Source organism: Phyllobates terribilis, unplaced genomic scaffold (genome assembly GCF_046119375.1).
Source record: "Phyllobates terribilis strain yellow unplaced genomic scaffold, ASM4611937v1 Scaffold_123__1_contigs__length_5148117, whole genome shotgun sequence".
NCBI classification, from domain to species: Eukaryota; Metazoa; Chordata; class Amphibia; order Anura; family Dendrobatidae; genus Phyllobates; species Phyllobates terribilis.
In genome coordinates, this window is record NW_027362883.1 from 2,226,628 (window position 1) to 2,250,064 (window position 23,437).

The 23,437-nt window shown below is 44.9% G+C and overlaps 9 non-coding genes and 3 pseudogenes across 9 annotated transcripts; all 12 read left to right on the top strand.

Moving 5' to 3' along the window:
* The first annotated feature begins 2,820 nt into the window (after positions 1-2,820).
* On the top strand, positions 2,821-2,993 carry LOC141202651 (U2 spliceosomal RNA; annotated as a pseudogene).
* Positions 2,994-4,105: 1,112 nt separating this feature from the next.
* LOC141202138 (U2 spliceosomal RNA) lies at positions 4,106-4,296 on the top strand. Its single transcript, XR_012273421.1, has one exon. It is a non-coding gene; the product is annotated as a U2 spliceosomal RNA (small nuclear RNA).
* A 1,115-nt stretch (positions 4,297-5,411) lies between these two features.
* On the top strand, positions 5,412-5,602 carry LOC141202140 (U2 spliceosomal RNA). The gene has a single exon (XR_012273422.1). It is a non-coding gene; the product is annotated as a U2 spliceosomal RNA (small nuclear RNA).
* Positions 5,603-6,717: 1,115 nt separating this feature from the next.
* Positions 6,718-6,908, top strand: LOC141202068 (U2 spliceosomal RNA). Its single transcript, XR_012273353.1, has one exon. It is a non-coding gene; the product is annotated as a U2 spliceosomal RNA (small nuclear RNA).
* A 1,116-nt stretch (positions 6,909-8,024) lies between these two features.
* Positions 8,025-8,116, top strand: LOC141202736 (U2 spliceosomal RNA; annotated as a pseudogene).
* A 794-nt stretch (positions 8,117-8,910) lies between these two features.
* Positions 8,911-9,095, top strand: LOC141202559 (U2 spliceosomal RNA). The gene has a single exon (XR_012273813.1). It is a non-coding gene; the product is annotated as a U2 spliceosomal RNA (small nuclear RNA).
* Positions 9,096-10,210: 1,115 nt separating this feature from the next.
* LOC141202141 (U2 spliceosomal RNA) lies at positions 10,211-10,401 on the top strand. The gene has a single exon (XR_012273423.1). It is a non-coding gene; the product is annotated as a U2 spliceosomal RNA (small nuclear RNA).
* Positions 10,402-11,516: 1,115 nt separating this feature from the next.
* On the top strand, positions 11,517-11,707 carry LOC141202142 (U2 spliceosomal RNA). The gene has a single exon (XR_012273424.1). It is a non-coding gene; the product is annotated as a U2 spliceosomal RNA (small nuclear RNA).
* A 6,175-nt stretch (positions 11,708-17,882) lies between these two features.
* LOC141202672 (U2 spliceosomal RNA) lies at positions 17,883-18,022 on the top strand (annotated as a pseudogene).
* Positions 18,023-19,137: 1,115 nt separating this feature from the next.
* On the top strand, positions 19,138-19,328 carry LOC141202423 (U2 spliceosomal RNA). Its single transcript, XR_012273696.1, has one exon. It is a non-coding gene; the product is annotated as a U2 spliceosomal RNA (small nuclear RNA).
* Positions 19,329-20,443: 1,115 nt separating this feature from the next.
* Positions 20,444-20,634, top strand: LOC141202424 (U2 spliceosomal RNA). The gene has a single exon (XR_012273697.1). It is a non-coding gene; the product is annotated as a U2 spliceosomal RNA (small nuclear RNA).
* A 1,115-nt stretch (positions 20,635-21,749) lies between these two features.
* Positions 21,750-21,940, top strand: LOC141202143 (U2 spliceosomal RNA). The gene has a single exon (XR_012273425.1). It is a non-coding gene; the product is annotated as a U2 spliceosomal RNA (small nuclear RNA).
* Positions 21,941-23,437: the final 1,497 nt, after the last annotated feature.

Genomic DNA, 23,437 nt, shown 5'->3' on the forward strand with positions numbered 1-23,437 from the left:
CTCATTTTGGTTCAACTTCAGCAACTGTGCATTGCATTGCCATGTAATGTGATGCAATGCTATCTTTCTAGCTCTCCCTTTTTACTTCCTTTTGGATAAACAGACATATTAGGCAAGCATTTTGGAGCTTTCACCTAAATAACTACAGGTGGTGAGATAAGCTGCACAATATAATTGACCTTTCAGTATATTGTTGCACACACACCATCTATTTAGCAAATGCCCTTGTTATCAACAGCAGCCTTTTAAACTCACCTGAGCTAACAGGTATGTGCGCTGGTTACTCTGCTGCGCTTAAAATTTCTTTTTTGGTTTGCTACAATGCCTTTTCTGAAACGTTGTCTCCTTCTGCTGGAACACTGACTTCTTTCATTTAATGCCTGCAGACTATAAAAGAGAACCCAACCCAAAAAGTTTGGTTGATTAGTCTGTGGCATTCTGTTAAACTGTTGCTTATGGCGGTCTCTGTGAGCTTCTCAGCGACATTCAGCCAGCCAGGTATCCTGCCTGCAGTAGATGGAATGTGGCAATGGAACGCTGGCTGCGCGTGTCATAATAGGCTCTGAGCCTTTATATACCTGTGCACAGCAGCAGCCACCTTCAGTCTGCTGCTGGACAGCCAGCAGCAGCAGCAGCAGGAGAGGTATGTAATCAGGAGCCCTCCTGCTAAGGGTAGACAGCTGCTCGTTCCACCCCACCCCCCGCCTTAATTGGTTCTCCTCCCTTCCAACGGTGTTGAGGCGGGTGGGAACAGCAGGGGGTGAAGGTGCTGTGTTTAAAGAGGTGGAGTTATGCAGATCTAAAACGCGTGGATTGCAGCAGCAGCAAGCCGAAAATTGCAGGCATGTAAGGGATCTAGAGGTTGACAACATGTCTTCTTAACGGGAGTCCAGGAGCTCATCTCCACAAATGGACTTTTCAGGATCCTTGGGTGGCTCCGTAGTTTGAAACCAATTCTGGTTATCGCTTCTCGGCCTTTTGGCTAAGATCAAGTGCAGTGATCTACCGGTTGCTGCCTTGGTCTTGGCTGAGAGGTGCCTTGGGTACCCGGCTCCTTGGCCTCGGGGGATCGCTGCATGTAGCAGTGCGGCTTCACCCCCTTGCTGCTTTTGGGGAGCCGGATTAGTCCCGGGGCAACGAGGGGCGATCAGCCTGCCTGCTTTTTTTAAGTAGACGAGGAGGATTTTTGCCACCTTTGGTGTGAAGATATGGACGGGAGAAGCCCAAATATGCTGACCTGTGAAGAGGTCCCAGTTTTTGCAAGATTGAAGAATGCAGTGCGGTTTATTTTTTTGGATCCAGAGAAGAAGAAGTCTGGCTTGTTTTTTTTGGTAGAGAAGATTTTGTTTGGACTATTGGAAGTTCAAATGGAACAAGTTTTGTCTATGTTGGAGTTCCCGAAGAGAGGGATATATGATGTTATTTTTTGTTCAGAAGATATCTTTTCTGACTTTTGGAAGAGAATGGATCTAGTGAAGGAAGATTCGATACTTGAAGGTGTTTTTTTTGTGTCGCATTTTCCTAGGAAGGAAAGGCTAATAGTAATAAGGATGTATAGTCCTTTCATATTGGAAGAAGAGATCATGACCTTTTTATCCCGGTACTGTGAGAAAGTGAGTTCTGCTGGCAAAATGTTTAACCGATATGGTTTTTGGACCACGAGGTGGAGGTTCCTGGTCAAGTTCAAGGAAAGTTCGGATGGTGTTGTGGTACTCCCACCAAGTAGATTCAAAATCGGGACAGTTAATGGAGATATGTTCTTTACAGGTATGCCGAAGTTTTGTAGGCGTTGTAAACAGTATGGCCATGAAAAGGATTCCTGTACATTACAGTGGTGTGCCAAGTGTGAAGAAGTGGGACATAAGGCAGAGAATTGTGAAAAAAGTAAGAAATGTAATCTATGTGGTGGCAGTGGTCATTTATATGATTGCTGTCCTGTCAATAAAAGGGAGGAGAAGTCAGTTGACAAGGAAGATGGAAAAGAAGAAGAGTCTGAAGCTGCCCCCCATGATGAAACGGAAGAGAACATATCTCAAAAGAAGGAGGAACAAATAAGAGATATAAGAAAAGAAGGTGATCATATGGAAGAAGATACTGAGAGTGATATCACAGACGTTGAGATTGAAAATACTAGCTTGGAAGAAGAAGTGGAGGTGGATAGGGAGTCAGAAGATCAGGAGGAAAGTGAGTCCTCCAGTCAGGATGAAAAGGAAGGTGCTGTAAGTAATATGGAAGAGGAGGAGGAGGGTGAAGAAACTAGTGAAGAAGAAAGAGAGGATGTCGCATGTGAAGCCAGAGAAGAAATTGAAGGAGTTTTGTCATCTGGGAAGGACTCTAGTAAAGCAAAGGATGTTTCAGAAAAAAATATGAGGGAGATGGAGGAGAGACAAGAAGTGTTGAAAATGCTAAAGAGTTGTGAAGGGGGGAGTCAGGCTAGTCTAAGGCGCAAAGTGTGGAATAACATTTATAGCGATATGCATCGTTTTTTTTCAACTTACAGAATACCTCAGTCGTTGGCTAAAGAGGTAGAAGAAGCTTGGGATGGTCGGTTTCTGGATGGAAGGCTTTTGAATGCCTTGGCAGCATATGGCCTGAAGAGAGGAATGTTGCCTTAAATCGTAATGGTAAAGATTGTAATGTTGTGATGTAAAGAATATGGAATAACTGTATTGTGATAATATAAACGTATATATATAAAATAAGATTGGAAAAATGGATATATGACCCACAATGATGGATAACAACCTAATACCATTTGGAAATCATTGCAAAGCATGAAATGGTAAATATGGGACTTGTAATCTGAGTGGAAAAAAAAAAATAAAAATAAAAAAAAAAAATCTGTTCTTATCAGTTTAATATCTGATACGTCCCCTATCTGGGGACCATATATTAAATGGATTTTTAGAACAGGGAGATGGAAAAAGAGCTTGCTCTGTCCACTCCACGCATTGACCTGGTATTGCAGTATCTCCAGGACCGGTGCACCCCTTCTTTAATGCAGTTTCTAAAATCAGAAAGAATTGAATTCAATGTTTTTTGTTCATTTTGCTTGTTTGTCGGATTTTGGGATGGACTCTTTGGCTTTGCTTTTCTTCTCCTCATTGGATTTTTCATGTTCAAAGTTGCAGAAGCCAGATTACAAGCTCATTTTGGTTCAACTTCAGCAACTGTGCATTGCATTGCCATGTAATGTGATGCAATGCTATCTTTCTAGCTCTCCCTTTTTACTTCCTTTTGGATAAACAGACATATTAGGCAAGCATTTTGGAGCTTTCACCTAAATAACTACAGGTGGTGAGATAAGCTGCACAATATAATTGACCTTTCAGTATATTGTTGCACACACACCATCTATTTAGCAAATGCCCTTGTTATCAACAGCAGCCTTTTAAACTCACCTGAGCTAACAGGTATGTGCGCTGGTTACTCTGCTGCGCTTAAAATTTCTTTTTTGGTTTGCTACAATGCCTTTTCTGAAACGTTGTCTCCTTCTGCTGGAATACTGACTTCTTTCATTTAATGCCTGCAGACTATAAAAGAGAACCCAACCCAAAAAGTTTGGTTGATTAGTCTGTGGCATTCTGTTAAACTGTTGGTTATGGCGGTCTCTGTGAGCTTCTCAGCGACATTCAGCCAGCCAGGTATCCTGCCTGCAGTAGATGGAATGTGGCAATGGAACGCTGGCTGCGCGTGTCATAATAGGCTCTGAGCCTTTATATACCTGTGCACAGCAGCAGCCACCTTCAGTCTGCTGCTGGACAGCCAGCAGCAGCAGCAGGAGAGGTATGTAATCAGGAGCCCTCCTGCTAAGGGTAGACAGCTGCTCGTTCCACCCCACCCCCCGCCTTAATTGGTTCTCCTCCCTTCCAACGGTGTTGAGGCGGGTGGGAACAGCAGGGGGTGAAGGTGCTGTGTTTAAAGAGGTGGAGTTATGCAGATCTAAAACGCGTGGATTGCAGCAGCAGCAAGCCGAAAAGTGCAGGCATGTAAGGGATCTAGAGGTTGACAACATGTCTTCTTAACGGGAGTCCAGGAGCTCATCTCCACAAATGGACTTTTCAGGATCCTTGGGTGGCTCCGTAGTTTGAAACCAATTCTGGTTATCGCTTCTCGGCCTTTTGGCTAAGATCAAGTGTAGTATCTGTTCTTATCAGTTTAATATCTGATACGTCCCCTATCTGGGGACCATATATTAAATGGATTTTTAGAACAGGGAGATGGAAAAAGAGCTTGCTCTGTCCACTCCACGCATTGACCTGGTATTGCAGTATCTCCAGGACCGGTGCACCCCTTCTTTAATGCAGTTTCTAAAATCAGAAAGAATTGAATTCAATGTTTTTTGTTCATTTTGCTTGTTTGTCGGATTTTGGGATGGACTCTTTGGCTTTGCTTTTCTTCTCCTCATTGGATTTTTCATGTTCAAAGTTGCAGAAGCCAGATTACAAGCTCATTTTGGTTCAACTTCAGCAACTGTGCATTGCATTGCCATGTAATGTGATGCAATGCTATCTTTCTAGCTCTCCCTTTTTACTTCCTTTTGGATAAACAGACATATTAGGCAAGCATTTTGGAGCTTTCACCTAAATAACTACAGGTGGTGAGATAAGCTGCACAATATAATTGACCTTTCAGTATATTGTTGCACACACACCATCTATTTAGCAAATGCCCTTGTTATCAACAGCAGCCTTTTAAACTCACCTGAGCTAACAGGTATGTGCGCTGGTTACTCTGCTGCGCTTAAAATTTCTTTTTTGGTTTGCTACAATGCCTTTTCTGAAACGTTGTCTCCTTCTGCTGGAACACTGACTTCTTTCATTTAATGCCTGCAGACTATAAAAGAGAACCCAACCCAAAAAGTTTGGTTGATTAGTCTGTGGCATTCTGTTAAACTGTTGCTTATGGCGGTCTCTGTGAGCTTCTCAGCGACATTCAGCCAGCCAGGTATCCTGCCTGCAGTAGATGGAATGTGGCAATGGAACGCTGGCTGCGCGTGTCATAATAGGCTCTGAGCCTTTATATACCTGTGCACAGCAGCAGCCACCTTCAGTCTGCTGCTGGACAGCCAGCAGCAGCAGCAGCAGGAGAGGTATGTAATCAGGAGCCCTCCTGCTAAGGGTAGACAGCTGCTCGTTCCACCCCACCCCCCGCCTTAATTGGTTCTCCTCCCTTCCAACGGTGTTGAGGCGGGTGGGAACAGCAGGGGGTGAAGGTGCTGTGTTTAAAGAGGTGGAGTTATGCAGATCTAAAACGCGTGGATTGCAGCAGCAGCAAGCCGAAAAGTGCAGGCATGTAAGGGATCTAGAGGTTGACAACATGTCTTCTTAACGGGAGTCCAGGAGCTCATCTCCACAAATGGACTTTTCAGGATCCTTGGGTGGCTCCGTAGTTTGAAACCAATTCTGGTTATCGCTTCTCGGCCTTTTGGCTAAGATCAAGTGTAGTATCTGTTCTTATCAGTTTAATATCTGATACGTCCCCTATCTGGGGACCATATATTAAATGGATTTTTAGAACAGGGAGATGGAAAAAGAGCTTGCTCTGTCCACTCCACGCATTGACCTGGTATTGCAGTATCTCCAGGACCGGTGCACCCCTTCTTTAATGCAGTTTCTAAAATCAGAAAGAATTGAATTCAATGTTTTTTGTTCATTTTGCTTGTTTGTCGGATTTTGGGATGGACTCTTTGGCTTTGCTTTTCTTCTCCTCATTGGATTTTTCATGTTCAAAGTTGCAGAAGCCAGATTACAAGCTCATTTTGGTTCAACTTCAGCAACTGTGCATTGCATTGCCATGTAATGTGATGCAATGCTATCTTTCTAGCTCTCCCTTTTTACTTCCTTTTGGATAAACAGACATATTAGGCAAGCATTTTGGAGCTTTCACCTAAATAACTACAGGTGGTGAGATAAGCTGCACAATATAATTGACCTTTCAGTATATTGTTGCACACACACCATCTATTTAGCAAATGCCCTTGTTATCAACAGCAGCCTTTTAAACTCACCTGAGCTAACAGGTATGTGCGCTGGTTACTCTGCTGCGCTTAAAATTTCTTTTTTGGTTTGCTACAATGCCTTTTCTGAAACATTGTCTCCTTCTGCTGGAACACTGACTTCTTTCATTTAATGCCTGCAGACTATAAAAGAGAACCCAACCCAAAAAGTTTGGTTGATTAGTCTGTGGCATTCTGTTAAACTGTTGCTTATGGCGGTCTCTGTGAGCTTCTCAGCGACATTCAGCCAGCCAGGTATCCTGCCTGCAGTAGATGGAATGTGGCAATGGAACGCTGGCTGCGCGTGTCATAATAGGCTCTGAGCCTTTATATACCTGTGCACAGCAGCAGCCACCTTCAGTCTGCTGCTGGACAGCCAGCAGCAGCAGCAGCAGGAGAGGTATGTAATCAGGAGCCCTCCTGCTAAGGGTAGACAGCTGCTCGTTCCACCCCACCCCCCGCCTTAATTGGTTCTCCTCCCTTCCAACGGTGTTGAGGCGGGTGGGAACAGCAGGGGGTGAAGGTGCTGTGTTTAAAGAGGTGGAGTTATGCAGATCTAAAACGCGTGGATTGCAGCAGCAGCAAGCCGAAAAGTGCAGGCATGTAAGGGATCTAGAGGTTGACAACATGTCTTCTTAATGGGAGTCCAGGAGCTCATCTCCACAAATGGACTTTTCAGGATCCTTGGGTGGCTCCGTAGTTTGAAACCAATTCTGGTTATCGCTTCTCGGCCTTTTGGCTAAGATCAAGTGTAGTATCTGTTCTTATCAGTTTAATATCTGATACGTCCCCTATCTGGGGACCATATATTAAATGGATTTTTAGAACAGGGAGATGGAAAAAGAGCTTGCTCTGTCCACTCCACGCATTGACCTGGTATTGCAGTATCTCCAGGATCGGTGCACCCCTTCTTTAATGCAGTTTCTAAAATCAGAAAGAATTGAATTCAATGTTTTTTGTTCATTTTGCTTGTTTGTCGGATTTTGGGATGGACTCTTTGGCTTTGCTTTTCTTCTCCTCATTGGATTTTTCATGTTCAAAGTTGCAGAAGCCAGATTACAAGCTCATTTTGGTTCAACTTCAGCAACTGTGCATTGCATTGCCATGTAATGTGATGCAATGCTATCTTTCTAGCTCTCCCTTTTTACTTCCTTTTTTAATAAACAGACATATTAGGCAAGCATTTTGGAGCTTTCACCTAAATAACTACAGGTGGTGAGATAAGCTGCACAATATAATTGACCTTTCAGTATATTGTTGCACACACACCATCTATTTAGCAAATGCCCTTGTTATCAACAGCAGCCTTTTAAACTCACCTGAGCTAACAGGTATGTGCGCTGGTTACTCTGCTGCGCTTAAAATTTCTTTTTTGGTTTGCTACAATGCCTTTTCTGAAACGTTGTCTCCTTCTGCTGGAACACTGACTTCTTTCATTTAATGCCTGCAGACTATAAAAGAGAACCCAACCCAAAAAGTTTGGTTGATTAGTCTGTGGCATTCTGTTAAACTGTTGCTTATGGCGGTCTCTGTGAGCTTCTCAGCGACATTCAGCCAGCCAGGTATCCTGCCTGCAGTAGATGGAATGTGGCAATGGAACGCTGGCTGCGCATGTCATAATAGGCTCTGAGCCTTTATATACCTGTGCACAGCAGCAGCCACCTTCAGTCTGCTGCTGGACAGCCAGCAGCAGCAGCAGCAGGAGAGGTATGTAATCAGGAGCCCTCCTGCTAAGGGTAGACAGCTGCTCGTTCCACCCCACCCCCCGCCTTAATTGGTTCTCCTCCCTTCCAACGGTGTTGAGGCGGGTGGGAACAGCAGGGGGTGAAGGTGCTGTGTTTAAAGAGGTGGAGTTATGCAGATCTAAAACCCGTGGATTGCAGCAGCAGCAAGCCGAAAAGTGCAGGCATGTAAGGGATCTAGAGGTTGACAACATGTCTTCTTAACGGGAGTCCAGGAGCTCATCTCCACAAATGGACTTTTCAGGATCCTTGGGTGGCTCCGTAGTTTGAAACCAATTCTGGTTATCGCTTCTCAGCCTTTTGGCTAAGATCAAGTGTAGTATCTTTCGAAAAGGCGGTTTTGGATGTTGGCCGCCCTAGTAGATTGATACATTATGCACACTGGGGTTTAGGTGCTTGTTAGTACGCCAGGTGGCTAATATAGTCATCTGGTGGAAAGCATGGCCCCCCAGTATCGACGCCATTGGGCCGGGGAAGATCGAAATCCCGAAGTGTGAAGTGCCCCAGGAGTGGTGACCCTGGGGTGCCTTAACTCACTGGGATTGGGAACCCCACTTGAGTTTATGGCACATTTGCACTAGCACTTCAATATTTCTTTCTTCACACACACCCTTATTCCGGGCCTTCTGGCCTTAGGATGGGGAATTTTTCAATTCCCGGTCGAAGGTCCGGGCAGTATTATACTGTGAAACCTTCACTATTTATTTAATTTTTTTTTGTCACTGTGTGTCCACTTTTTCACGTGTGTCCACGTCCTTACTAGGATTTTGTCGGGATGCGGTTCCCTTACGGGTTCCTCTCTTGGCAGGTCTAGGGGGGGAGTGTGTGGCCATCAGGTTCCGCTCCCCCCTGAACCCCCCTGGCTCTCCTCTTTCGGGAGGAGAGCGTTGTTGGCTCCCCTCTTCCGGGAGGGGAGCACAGTCTTTGGCTCCCAGTGCCTTGCTCGGGTGAGAACTCGGGCAGGTATTGAGGGTAAGATTGGGTCGCCTCTGGCTCCGGCTGGAGGTGGCTATTTGTCCCTGTGCCTCGCTGTGGCCTTCTGGCTCGGAGGGACGGGGAATGGTTTGGGGGACCCTTCTCCTTTTGGAGAGGGTTTCAAGAAGACCAGCATCCTAGTGCACTTTTTTTTGTGGCACTTGTCACTTTTTTAAGCGCACTCGGGTTTTGTACACGAATTCGGGCTTTCGATAAAAAAAAAAAAATCTGTTCTTATCAGTTTAATATCTGATACGTCCCCTATCTGGGGACCATATATTAAATGGATTTTTAGAACAGGGAGATGGAAAAAGAGCTTGCTCTGTCCACTCCACGCATTGACCTGGTATTGCAGTATCTCCAGGACCGGTGCACCCCTTCTTTAATGCAGTTTCTAAAATCAGAAAGAATTGAATTCAATGTTTTTTGTTCATTTTGCTTGTTTGTCGGATTTTGGGATGGACTCTTTGGCTTTGCTTTTCTTCTCCTCATTGGATTTTTCATGTTCAAAGTTGCAGAAGCCAGATTACAAGCTCATTTTGGTTCAACTTCAGCAACTGTGCATTGCATTGCCATGTAATGTGATGCAATGCTATCTTTCTAGCTCTCCCTTTTTACTTCCTTTTGGATAAACAGACATATTAGGCAAGCATTTTGGAGCTTTCACCTAAATAACTACAGGTGGTGAGATAAGCTGCACAATATAATTGACCTTTCAGTATATTGTTGCACACACACCATCTATTTAGCAAATGCCCTTGTTATCAACAGCAGCCTTTTAAACTCACCTGAGCTAACAGGTATGTGCGCTGGTTACTCTGCTGCGCTTAAAATTTCTTTTTTGGTTTGCTACAATGCCTTTTCTGAAACGTTGTCTCCTTCTGCTGGAACACTGACTTCTTTCATTTAATGCCTGCAGACTATAAAAGAGAACCCAACCCAAAAAGTTTGGTTGATTAGTCTGTGGCATTCTGTTAAACTGTTGCTTATGGCGGTCTCTGTGAGCTTCTCAGCGACATTCAGCCAGCCAGGTATCCTGCCTGCAGTAGATGGAATGTGGCAATGGAACGCTGGCTGCGCGTGTCATAATAGGCTCTGAGCCTTTATATACCTGTGCACAGCAGCAGCCACCTTCAGTCTGCTGCTGGACAGCCAGCAGCAGCAGCAGCAGGAGAGGTATGTAATCAGGAGCCCTCCTGCTAAGGGTAGACAGTTGCTCGTTCCACCCCACCCCCCGCCTTAATTGGTTCTCCTCCCTTCCAACGGTGTTGAGGCGGGTGGGAACAGCAGGGGGTGAAGGTGCTGTGTTTAAAGAGGTGGAGTTATGCAGATCTAAAACGCGTGGATTGCAGCAGCAGCAAGCCGAAAAGTGCAGGCATGTAAGGGATCTAGAGGTTGACAACATGTCTTCTTAACGGGAGTCCAGGAGCTCATCTCCACAAATGGACTTTTCAGGATCCTTGGGTGGCTCCGTAGTTTGAAACCAATTCTGGTTATCGCTTCTCGGCCTTTTGGCTAAGATCAAGTGTAGTATCTGTTCTTATCAGTTTAATATCTGATACGTCCCCTATCTGGGGACCATATATTAAATGGATTTTTAGAACAGGGAGATGGAAAAAGAGCTTGCTCTGTCCACTCCACGCATTGACCTGGTATTGCAGTATCTCCAGGACCGGTGCACCCCTTCTTTAATGCAGTTTCTAAAATCAGAAAGAATTGAATTCAATGTTTTTTGTTCATTTTGCTTGTTTGTCGGATTTTGGGATGGACTCTTTGGCTTTGCTTTTCTTCTCCTCATTGGATTTTTCATGTTCAAAGTTGCAGAAGCCAGATTACAAGCTCATTTTGGTTCAACTTCAGCAACTGTGCATTGCATTGCCATGTAATGTGATGCAATGCTATCTTTCTAGCTCTCCCTTTTTACTTCCTTTTGGATAAACAGACATATTAGGCAAGCATTTTGGAGCTTTCACCTAAATAACTACAGGTGGTGAGATAAGCTGCACAATATAATTGACCTTTCAGTATATTGTTGCACACACACCATCTATTTAGCAAATGCCCTTGTTATCAACAGCAGCCTTTTAAACTCACCTGAGCTAACAGGTATGTGCGCTGGTTACTCTGCTGCGCTTAAAATTTCTTTTTTGGTTTGCTACAATGCCTTTTCTGAAACGTTGTCTCCTTCTGCTGGAACACTGACTTCTTTCATTTAATGCCTGCAGACTATAAAAGAGAACCCAACCCAAAAAGTTTGGTTGATTAGTCTGTGGCATTCTGTTAAACTGTTGCTTATGGCGGTCTCTGTGAGCTTCTCAGCGACATTCAGCCAGCCAGGTATCCTGCCTGCAGTAGATGGAATGTGGCAATGGAACGCTGGCTGCGCGTGTCATAATAGGCTCTGAGCCTTTATATACCTGTGCACAGCAGCAGCCACCTTCAGTCTGCTGCTGGACAGCCAGCAGCAGCAGCAGCAGGAGAGGTATGTAATCAGGAGCCCTCCTGCTAAGGGTAGACAGCTGCTCGTTCCACCCCACCCCCCGCCTTAATTGGTTCTCCTCCCTTCCAACGGTGTTGAGGCGGGTGGGAACAGCAGGGGGTGAAGGTGCTGTGTTTAAAGAGGTAGAGTTATGCAGATCTAAAACGCGTGGATTGCAGCAGCAGCAAGCCGAAAAGTGCAGGCATGTAAGGGATCTAGAGGTTGACAACATGTCTTCTTAACGGGAGTCCAGGAGCTCATCTCCACAAATGGACTTTTCAGGATCCTTGGGTGGCTCCGTAGTTTGAAACCAGTTCTGGTTATCGCTTCTCGGCCTTTTGGCTAAGATCAAGTGTAGTATCTGTTCTTATCAGTTTAATATCTGATACGTCCCCTATCTGGGGACCATATATTAAATGGATTTTTAGAACAGGGAGATGGAAAAAGAGCTTGCTCTGTCCACTCCACGCATTGACCTGGTATTGCAGTATCTCCAGGACCGGTGCACCCCTTCTTTAATGCAGTTTCTAAAATCAGAAAGAATTGAATTCAATGTTTTTTGTTCATTTTGCTTGTTTGTCGGATTTTGGGATGGACTCTTTGGCTTTGCTTTTCTTCTCCTCATTGGATTTTTCATGTTCAAAGTTGCAGAAGCCAGATTACAAGCTCATTTTGGTTCAACTTCAGCAACTGTGCATTGCATTGCCATGTAATGTGATGCAATGCTATCTTTCTAGCTCTCCCTTTTTACTTCCTTTTGGATAAACAGACATATTAGGCAAGCATTTTGGAGCTTTCACCTAAATAACTACAGGTGGTGAGATAAGCTGCACAATATAATTGACCTTTCAGTATATTGTTGCACACACACCATCTATTTAGCAAATGCCCTTGTTATCAACAGCAGCCTTTTAAACTCACCTGAGCTAACAGGTATGTGCGCTGGTTACTCTGCTGCGCTTAAAATTTCTTTTTTGGTTTGCTACAATGCCTTTTCTGAAACGTTGTCTCCTTCTGCTGGAACACTGACTTCTTTCATTTAATGCCTGCAGACTATAAAAGAGAACCCAACCCAAAAAGTTTGGTTGATTAGTCTGTGGCATTCTGTTAAACTGTTGCTTATGGTGGTCTCTGTGAGCTTCTCAGCGACATTCAGCCAGCCAGGTATCCTGCCTGCAGTAGATGGAATGTGGCAATGGAACGCTGGCTGCGCGTGTCATAATAGGCTCTGAGCCTTTATATACCTGTGCACAGCAGCAGCCACCTTCAGTCTGCTGCTGGACAGCCAGCAGCAGCAGCAGCAGGAGAGGTATGTAATCAGGAGCCCTCCTGCTAAGGGTAGACAGCTGCTCGTTCCACCCCACCCCCCGCCTTAATTGGTTCTCCTCCCTTCCAACGGTGTTGAGGCGGGTGGGAACAGCAGGGGGTGAAGGTGCTGTGTTTAAAGAGGTGGAGTTATGCAGATCTAAAACGCGTGGATTGCAGCAGCAGCAAGCCGAAAAGTGCAGGCATGTAAGGGATCTAGAGGTTGACAACATGTCTTCTTAACGGGAGTCCAGGAGCTCATCTCCACAAATGGACTTTTCAGGATCCTTGGGTGGCTCCGTAGTTTGAAACCAATTCTGGTTATCGCTTCTCGGCCTTTTGGCACGATCTATCAGGTTTACCTGCGTGGTCTTGCCTGTGAGGTGCTCTTGGTACCCTTTCTCTCGGCCTGGGGGGATCGTTCCTCTTCGGAGGGACTTAACCCCCCTGCTGCTATTGGGAGGAAGGATTAGTCCGGGAGCAACGGGAAGAGATCCCATGAAGGCTTGCGCCTTTCAGAGAGAAGAGTCGGTACGTTCCTGAGTGAAGGATGCCGGCAACGCTCACATATTCATCGGGTGATGCCCGGATGCGGAACACCGTGAGGATTGAAGTTGGAGCAGCATCGAGGATGGAGAAGAATTTGGACTACATCTGCCATAGGATTCTTCTTGGAGTTCTGGAGTTTCGGCGGGAAGACATATTCTGCTTCCAGGACAATGAATACAAGGGGACATACACCATCACCTTCAAGAGCCAGGGATGCTGTCAGCAACTCGTACAAAAGGTAAACGAGAAAAACTACTTAGATGAATTGGATGGACTAACCTTTTGTCTCTTGTATGCTTATGACGAGATCCCCATCGTGGTGCATTTCCCGAACCCCTTTGTGGAAGCTGCAGACATCTCGACCTACCTTACCCGCTATTGTGATGATCTGAGATACCTGGGTACTGTGAAGAACGCGGTAGGCTTCTGGTGCGGCAAGAGAAGGTATATGGCCCGTCTAAAGAGGGACCTTAGTGGAGTGGGAGGAATGCTACACCCTCCCTCTACCTTCGTAATCGGTAAGAGCAGAGGCTACTTATTTTATCCTGGAATGCCAGTATGTTGCAGGAACTGTGGACAAATGGGTCATACCCAAACGTCCTGCACGGGCAGGAAAGTAGACCGCTGCAATAATTGCAGCTGTTATGGACATTTAATGAAGGACTGTCCCGCTGGGAGGAAATGTAATCTCTGCGGTGAGGCGGGGCACATGTTCCGAGGATGCCCCAACAGGACCAGGACCAGGACCTACGCAGAAGCTGCATCTTCTGAAGCTGAGCCGATGCGCCCACCAGTCTTCACTGGCAGGCCGGCGTCGGAGGGCGGTTCGAAGGGCGAGAAGGCTGGGATGGAGCAGGGAGCCGGAGGCCCCTCTGGGGCGGCACCTGCATCGAAGTCCCTTAACGATGGGCGGACCTCGCATGGACCGGAGCGGGGGGGTCCTCCTTCTGGGAGGGTATCCTCCGTATCGATGGTTCCCGATACCGATCCTGTTGGGCTGGAGGGTGGTGCCCCTGTGCGGTTGGCTACAGGGGACCACGCAGCGATGGCCTCGGGATCTTCCAGGGCGATTAGCCAGCCAGATGAGGGGGCTTTGCTTCTAGGTGGCGAACATCAGAAAATCTGTGTTGCTGATCTTGTCCTGATGGACCAGTCTCCCCCCCTGGAGGAGGTGGAGGAAGAGGAGGACTGCACCAGTGACCTAGTGGAGTCTGCCCCGAAAAAGAGACGGAATGTCGAAGCCCCAGCGTCTTCTGGAATGTGGCTGGGAACCGTGACCTACGAGGGGGCAACCGCCGGCTCACAGAATATCGAGTCGTTTGGGTCCTCTAGCCCGGATGTCCTGGAGCAATTTGATATACAGGGCTTTGAGTCAGGTGTCCTCATGGAAGATCCACCACCCTGACCTATGAATGCCCACATTAAGACTTGTCTCACTGAATGTGAGGTCATTAAGGAGCCCAGTTCGTAGGGCTGCTCTATTCAAGTATTTAGAAACCACTGACTTTGACATATGTTTATTACAGGAATGCGGGATACAACATGCACTAAATTATAATGATATCAAGACAGATTGGAGACTGGGGCCCTCCATCTGGTCTGGCTCCAATGACAACAAGTCAGCGGGGGTGGGCTTCCTCTGTCGTGGGAGAAATATTACTATAAATGCTGTCACAGAAATAGTACCAGGCAGAGTGGTTTTAGTGCATTTTAAATTTAATGGTTTTACCCTACGTGTAATGAATATTTATGCTCCCCCTGATAAGCAAGAGAGAATTAATTTATTTGGGATATTGCCATTGTACTGTACTGGGTCATCTCCCCTGATCGTAGGGGGTGATTTTAATTGTCTTTGTGCTAGTGAACAACGAGCAGGGGGTGACCCTTTACGCAAATTGGATAAGTCATGTCATCTATTGAAAGATTTTATAACTGATTTTAAATTATGCGATGCGTGGAGGTCACTCCTGCCGACGGACCCTGGTTATACGTGGTCCGGAAGAGGGGTGTCCTCCAGGATCGATTTTATTTTCCTATCAGATGATTTTAACCCTGTTAAATGTGTTTTAACATCAAATATATTTTCTGACCATAAGGGCTTGGAGGTGCATCTAGAATACCGGGATGAACAGAGGGTCAACAGGGGCCTCTGGCGTCTAAGTACTTACCTGCTGGAGGACCCTCTGATTCGACAAGACTTTGGTAAAGCCTATCAAGCCTGGCGACGACAAAAACCTTCTGATGCCCCTATGGTAACCTGGTGGGAAAATTTGAAAAAAAAAGTCAGAATGTTTTTTATAAAAGCAGGGAGACGTAAAGCTAGAGAGAAAAAAAGATGTTTTAGTGATCTTAACACCAAACTACAAACACTTTTTAAATTCAAAGAGCTAGGGGTGGAGGTGGGAGATGATATTGCTAGCCTAAAAACTGAAATTCAGAACTGCATAGACACAAAGGGGAAAGAGATTATTTTTAACTCTAGAGTGCAGCACTTGGAGGAGGGGGAGAAGTGCTCTCGCTTCTTCTTCAAAAAAGTCATGGATAAAAGAGAAGTGATCACAAATCTAGAGGGTGAAACATCTATGCAGGGAATGTTGAATGCTACTTTTAACTTTTATAAGCATCTTTTTAGTAAAAAGTGTATAGATGAGTCCTTTTTATCAGATGCTCTTAATGATCTCGATTTTAAGTTAAATTTTACAGACCAGGAGTTTTTAGAACGCGATATTGTTTTAGAGGAATTATTTTATGTTTTTAAAAGTTTCTCTAAGGGTAAAGCACCTGGGTGTGACGGACTACCTGTAGAATTTTACCTTACTTTTTGGGACATTTTAAAAGAGGACCTTTTTATGCTTTTTAAAGAAGTTTTTATTTGTGAACAGTTGCCATTTTCGTGGAGGAGAGGAGTGGTGTCTTTGATATATAAAAAAGGTGACCGCAGTACTCTAGCGAATTGGAGACCCATAACTCTCCTAAATGTTGATTACAAGGTACTTGCTAAGGTGGTTGCAGACCGGCTCAGGAGTGTCATTGCCAAACTAATCCAGCCTGAGCAGATTTGTAGTGTACCAGGCAGAAGTATTTCAGAGGTTTTAAACGTATTAAGGGATGTAATTTGGTATTCCAGAGACCGGGGTCAAAATGTAGCTCTTTTAGCCCTAGATTTTGAAAAAGCTTTCGATAGAGTCTCTCATAGATTTCTTTTTAGAGTTTTAAAAAGAATGGGTATCCCTAATATGCTTTTAAATTGTATTAAGATTTTATATAAAAATTGTTTTAGTCAAATTTCTCTTAATGGCTTTTTAACAGATGGAGTTCCCCTTGAGTCCGGAGTGAAGCAGGGATGCCCCTTGTCGCCCATCCTGTTCATCTGCGCCATGGAGCCCCTGCTGAGCGCAATAAGGAAAGACAAAGTGATTAGAGGGGTTCCTGTTCCAGGCGGAGGTGGCAGTGATGTGAGAGTATTTGGCTACATGGATGACGTGACGGTTGTGTGCGTGGACCCTGCTTCCCTCCGGAGGGCGGTGTTGCGCATTGATTTTTTTTCCCAGGCATCCGGTTTTAAACTTAATTTAAATAAATCTGAATGTCTGACTTTGGGATCCTGGGACACCGCCCAACTCCCGCAGCTCACTATAAAACGAGACAATGTAAAAATTCTTGGAGTTGTTTTTAACGAGGAGAATGTGGGAACTCAAAGCTGGGAGAATGTCATAGAAAAAATGTCAAAGAAAATATCATTTTGGGGTTTGAGGTCCCTAACAATGGAGGGGAAAATTTTAATTATAAAATCAGTGTTGTTACCCCTCATACTGTATATAGCTATGGTGTACCCCCCCTCTGATGTTTTAATTAAAAAAATGACTAGGATGATCTTTATGTTTTTATGGAACTCCAAAATGGAAAAATTAAGGCGAGAAATAATGAGGAAGAATAAAATGAACGGTGGAAGGGATGTCCCTGATTTACATATTTATTTGTATTTAAATTATTTCTGCTTTTGTTTCAAACATTTTAATGGTAATAGTGCGCTAAGTTATTTTTTAAAATATACTTGTGGGATGATTTTTAAAAGATGGTTTAAGTTGTCGTTGAATTCCCCTGTTTTACTATGCCCCCCCAAACACCAAGCAATCTTAGAAAAGACTGTTCGATTTTATAGCCTTGGTGATTTTAATATGGACATTTTTAAAGACCGCAAGAAGCTTTTATCTTTTCTGAGGAGGAATGAAGATGTGACCCCCATAGTAAATTTCTCAGAAGAGAGATCGAAGCAAGTTTGGAAGAATGTCTTCGGGAAATTCTTAGCAAATGGACATAAGGACATCGCATGGATGGTGGTCCACCAGTGCCTCCCCACCAGAGAGCTTCAACACAGGAGAGGCCTGGTGGCCAGAGCCAAATGCCCCAGAGACTCATGTGTTATTGACGAAACCACCTTGCACCTTATGTGGAATTGCCCATTTGCACAGGAACTTTGGCACAAAGTTGGGATTCTTTTAAAATGGACTTGCGGTTTAAGAGATTTTAACCATGAATATGTTTTATATGGCCTTTTTAAATGTCTGACCCCTCAACAGTATTGTATATGTTGGTGTATGATTAACTGTTTTAAAGACGCCCTTTGGAAGGCACGCAATATTTTACTTTTTAAACGTGATGCTATTTCTGTGAAGGATTGTCTTAAAATTGCTTTTAGCCAGATGTATATTTATTACTTGAGGGATGTCAAATGTATTGGGAGGAGGGATGCTAATCGTATATGGGGTTTTTATGGGTGGAATTCTGTGTTTTAATAATGTACTGTTTGTGTTGTTGTTTTTGATTGTAAACCATCTTTTACGCACTTAATAAATTATGTTGAAACCTGATCTTAAATGGATTTTTAGAACAGGGAGATGGAAAAAGAGCTTGCTCTGTCCACTCCACGCATTGACCTGGTATTGCAGTATCTCCAGGACCGGTGCACCCCTTCTTTAATGCAGTTTCTAAAATCAGAAAGAATTGAATTCAATGTTTTTTGTTCATTTTGCTTGTTTGTCGGATTTTGGGATGGACTCTTTGGCTTTGCTTTTCTTCTCCTCATTGGATTTTTCATGTTCAAAGTTGCAGAAGCCAGATTACAAGCTCATTTTGGTTCAACTTCAGCAACTGTGCATTGCATTGCCATGTAATGTGATGCAATGCTATCTTTCTAGCTCTCCCTTTTTACTTCCTTTTGGATAAACAGACATATTAGGCAAGCATTTTGGAGCTTTCACCTAAATAACTACAGGTGGTGAGATAAGCTGCACAATATAATTGACCTTTCAGTATATTGTTGCACACACACCATCTATTTAGCAAATGCCCTTGTTATCAACAGCAGCCTTTTAAACTCACCTGAGCTAACAGGTATGTGCGCTGGTTACTCTGCTGCGCTTAAAATTTCTTTTTTGGTTTGCTACAATGCCTTTTCTGAAACGTTGTCTCCTTCTGCTGGAACACTGACTTCTTTCATTTAATGCCTGCAGACTATAAAAGAGAACCCAACCCAAAAAGTTTGGTTGATTAGTCTGTGGCATTCTGTTAAACTGTTGCTTATGGCGGTCTCTGTGAGCTTCTCAGCGACATTCAGCCAGCCAGGTATCCTGCCTGCAGTAGATAGAATGTGGCAATGGAACGCTGGCTGCGCGTGTCATAATAGGCTCTGAGCCTTTATATACCTGTGCACAGCAGCAGCCACCTTCAGTCTGCTGCTGGACAGCCAGCAGCAGCAGCAGCAGGAGAGGTATGTAATCAGGAGCCCTCCTGCTAAGGGTAGACAGCTGCTCGTTCCACCCCACCCCCCGCCTTAATTGGTTCTCCTCCCTTCCAACGGTGTTGAGGCGGGTGGGAACAGCAGGGGGTGAAGGTGCTGTGTTTAAAGAGGTGGAGTTATGCAGATCTAAAACGCGTGGATTGCAGCAGCAGCAAGCCGAAAAGTGCAGGCATGTAAGGGATCTAGAGGTTGACAACATGTCTTCTTAACGGGAGTCCAGGAGCTCATCTCCACAAATGGACTTTTCAGGATCCTTGGGTGGCTCCGTAGTTTGAAACCAATTCTGGTTATCGCTTCTCGGCCTTTTGGCTAAGATCAAGTGTAGTATCTGTTCTTATCAGTTTAATATCTGATACGTCCCCTATCTGGGGACCATATATTAAATGGATTTTTAGAACAGGGAGATGGAAAAAGAGCTTCCTCTGTCCACTCCACGCATTGACCTGGTATTGCAGTATCTCCAGGACCGGTGCACCCCTTCTTTAATGCAGTTTCTAAAATCAGAAAGAATTGAATTCAATGTTTTTTGTTCATTTTGCTTGTTTGTCGGATTTTGGGATGGACTCTTTGGCTTTGCTTTTCTTCTCCTCATTGGATTTTTCATGTTCAAAGTTGCAGAAGCCAGATTACAAGCTCATTTTGGTTCAACTTCAGCAACTGTGCATTGCATTGCCATGTAATGTGATGCAATGCTATCTCTTTAGCTCTCCCTTTTTACTTCCTTTTGGATAAACAGACATATTAGGCAAGCATTTTGGAGCTTTCACCTAAATAACTACAGGTGGTGAGATAAGCTGCACAATATAATTGACCTTTCAGTATATTGTTGCACACACACCATCTATTTAGCAAATGCCCTTGTTATCAACAGCAGCCTTTTAAACTCACCTGAGCTAACAGGTATGTGCGCTGGTTACTCTGCTGCGCTTAAAATTTCTTTTTTGGTTTGCTACAATGCCTTTTCTGAAACGTTGTCTCCTTCTGCTGGAACACTGACTTCTTTCATTTAATGCCTGCAGACTATAAAAGAGAACCCAACCCAAAAAGTTTGGTTGATTAGTCTGTGGCATTCTGTTAAACTGTTGCTTATGGCGGTCTCTGTGAGCTTCTCAGCGACATTCAGCCAGCCAGGTATCCTGCCTGCAGTAGATGGAATGTGGCAATGGAACGCTGGCTGCGCGTGTCATAATAGGCTCTGAGCCTTTATATACCTGTGCACAGCAGCAGCCACCTTCAGTCTGCTGCTGGACAGCCAGCAGCAGCAGCAGCAGGAGAGGTATGTAATCAGGAGCCCTCCTGCTAAGGGTAGACAGCTGCTCGTTCCACCCCACCCCCCGCCTTAATTGGTTCTCCTCCCTTCCAACGGTGTTGAGGCGGGTGGGAACAGCAGGGGGTGAAGGTGCTGTGTTTAAAGAGGTGGAGTTATGCAGATCTAAAACGCGTGGATTGCAGCAGCAGCAAGCCGAAAAGTGCAGGCATGTAAGGGATCTAGAGGTTGACAACATGTCTTCTTAACGGGAGTCCAGGAGCTCATCTCCACAAATGGACTTTTCAGGATCCTTGGGTGGCTCCGTAGTTTGAAACCAATTCTGGTTATCGCTTCTCGGCCTTTTGGCTAAGATCAAGTGTAGTATCTGTTCTTATCAGTTTAATATCTGATACGTCCCCTATCTGGGGACCATATATTAAATGGATTTTTAGAACAGGGAGATGGAAAAAGAGCTTCCTCTGTCCACTCCACGCATTGACCTGGTATTGCAGTATCTCCAGGACCGGTGCACCCCTTCTTTAATGCAGTTTCTAAAATCAGAAAGAATTGAATTCAATGTTTTTTGTTCATTTTGCTTGTTTGTCGGATTTTGGGATGGACTCTTTGGCTTTGCTTTTCTTCTCCTCATTGGATTTTTCATGTTCAAAGTTGCAGAAGCCAGATTACAAGCTCATTTTGGTTCAACTTCAGCAACTGTGCATTGCATTGCCATGTAATGTGATGCAATGCTATCTCTTTAGCTCTCCCTTTTTACTTCCTTTTGGATAAACAGACATATTAGGCAAGCATTTTGGAGCTTTCACCTAAATAACTACAGGTGGTGAGATAAGCTGCACAATATAATTGACCTTTCAGTATATTGTTGCACACACACCATCTATTTAGCAAATGCCCTTGTTATCAACAGCAGCCTTTTAAACTCACCTGAGCTAACAGGTATGTGCGCTGGTTACTCTGCTGCGCTTAAAATTTCTTTTTTGGTTTGCTACAATGCCTTTTCTGAAACGTTGTCTCCTTCTGCTGGAACACTGACTTCTTTCATTTAATGCCTGCAGACTATAAAAGAGAACCCAACCCAAAAAGTTTGGTTGATTAGTCTGTGGCATTCTGTTAAACTGTTGCTTATGGCGGTCTCTGTGAGCTTCTCAGCGACATTCAGCCAGCCAGGTATCCTGCCTGCAGTAGATGGAATGTGGCAATGGAACGCTGGCTGCGCGTGTCATAATAGGCTCTGAGCCTTTATATACCTGTGCACAGCAGCAGCCACCTTCAGTCTGCTGCTGGACAGCCAGCAGCAGCAGCAGCAGGAGAGGTATGTAATCAGGAGCCCTCCTGCTAAGGGTAGACAGCTGCTCGTTCCACCCCACCCCCCGCCTTAATTGGTTCTCCTCCCTTCCAACGGTGTTGAGGCGGGTGGGAACAGCAGGGGGTGAAGGTGCTGTGTTTAAAGAGGTGGAGTTATGCAGATCTAAAACGCGTGGATTGCAGCAGCAGCAAGCCGAAAAGTGCAGGCATGTAAGGGATCTAGAGGTTGACAACATGTCTTCTTAACGGGAGTCCAGGAGCTCATCTCCACAAATGGACTTTTCAGGATCCTTGGGTGGCTCCGTAGTTTGAAACCAATTCTGGTTATCGCTTCTCGGCCTTTTGGCTAAGATCAAGTGTAGTATCTGTTCTTATCAGTTTAATATCTGATACGTCCCCTATCTGGGGACCATATATTAAATGGATTTTTAGAACAGGGAGATGGAAAAAGAGCTTGCTCTGTCCACTCCACGCATTGACCTGGTATTGCAGTATCTCCAGGACCGGTGCACCCCTTCTTTAATGCAGTTTCTAAAATCAGAAAGAATTGAATTCAATGTTTTTTGTTCATTTTGCTTGTTTGTCGGATTTTGGGATGGAATCTTTGGCTTTGCTTTTCTTCTCCTCATTGGATTTTTCATGTTCAAAGTTGCAGAAGCCAGATTACAAGCTCATTTTGGTTCAACTTCAGCAACTGTGCATTGCATTGCCATGTAATGTGATGCAATGCTATCTTTCTAGCTCTCCCTTTTAACTTCCTTTTGGATAAACAGACATATTAGGCAAGCATTTTGGAGCTTTCACCTAAATAACTACAGGTGGTGAGATAAGCTGCACAATATAATTGACCTTTCAGTATATTGTTGCACACACACCATCTATTTAGCAAATGCCCTTGTTATCAACAGCAGCCTTTTAAACTCACCTGAGCTAACAGGTATGTGCGCTGGTTACTCTGCTGCGCTTAAAATTTCTTTTTTGGTTTGCTACAATGCCTTTTCTGAAACGTTGTCTCCTTCTGCTGGAACACTGACTTCTTTCATTTAATGCCTGCAGACTATAAAAGAGAACCCAACCCAAAAAGTTTGGTTGATTAGTCTGTGGCATTCTGTTAAACTGTTGCTTATGGCGGTCTCTGTGAGCTTCTCAGCGACATTCAGCCAGCCAGGTATCCTGCCTGCAGTAGATGGAATGTGGCAATGGAACGCTGGCTGCGCGTGTCATAATAGGCTCTGAGCCTTTATATACCTGTGCACAGCAGCAGCCACCTTCAGTCTGCTGCTGGACAGCCAGCAGCAGCAGCAGCAGGAGAGGTATGTAATCAGGAGCCCTCCTGCTAAGGGTAGACAGCTGCTCGTTCCACCCCACCCCCCGCCTTAATTGGTTCTCCTCCCTTCCAACGGTGTTGAGGCGGGTGGGAACAGCAGGGGGTGAAGGTGCTGTGTTTAAAGAGGTGGAGTTATGCAGATCTAAAACGCGTGGATTGCAGCAGCAGCAAGCCGAAAAGTGCAGGCATGTAAGGGATCTAGAGGTTGACAACATGTCTTCTTAACGGGAGTCCAGGAGCTCATCTCCACAAATGGACTTTTCAGGATCCTTGGGTGGCTCCGTAGTTTGAAACCAATTCTGGTTATCGCTTCTCGGCCTTTTGGCTAAGACCAAGTGTCTTGTCTGGGGTCCTTGAGTGTTTTCCCTTGGCCTTCCGGCATCGCCATCTTGATGGCTTAAGCCGGTTGCTGCTTTAGGGGGAGAACGAGGAGGAACGAGAGAGTGATCATAATGGGCGTGAAGATACGCTATGCTGGGACCGATGACAATCGGGTTCGCAATGCATTCCGCATTGAAGTTGATGCTGCTGTCAGAGAGCGTTTCAATCTGTCGTATATGGTGCACGAGGTGATCTTCAAAATCCTGGAAGTGACAAGAGAAAACATCGTCTGCCTGCAGGAATCCCGGAAAGAAGGACGGTATGTCTTGGTGTTGCAATCTATGGCGGCTTGCCGGAACCTGTATA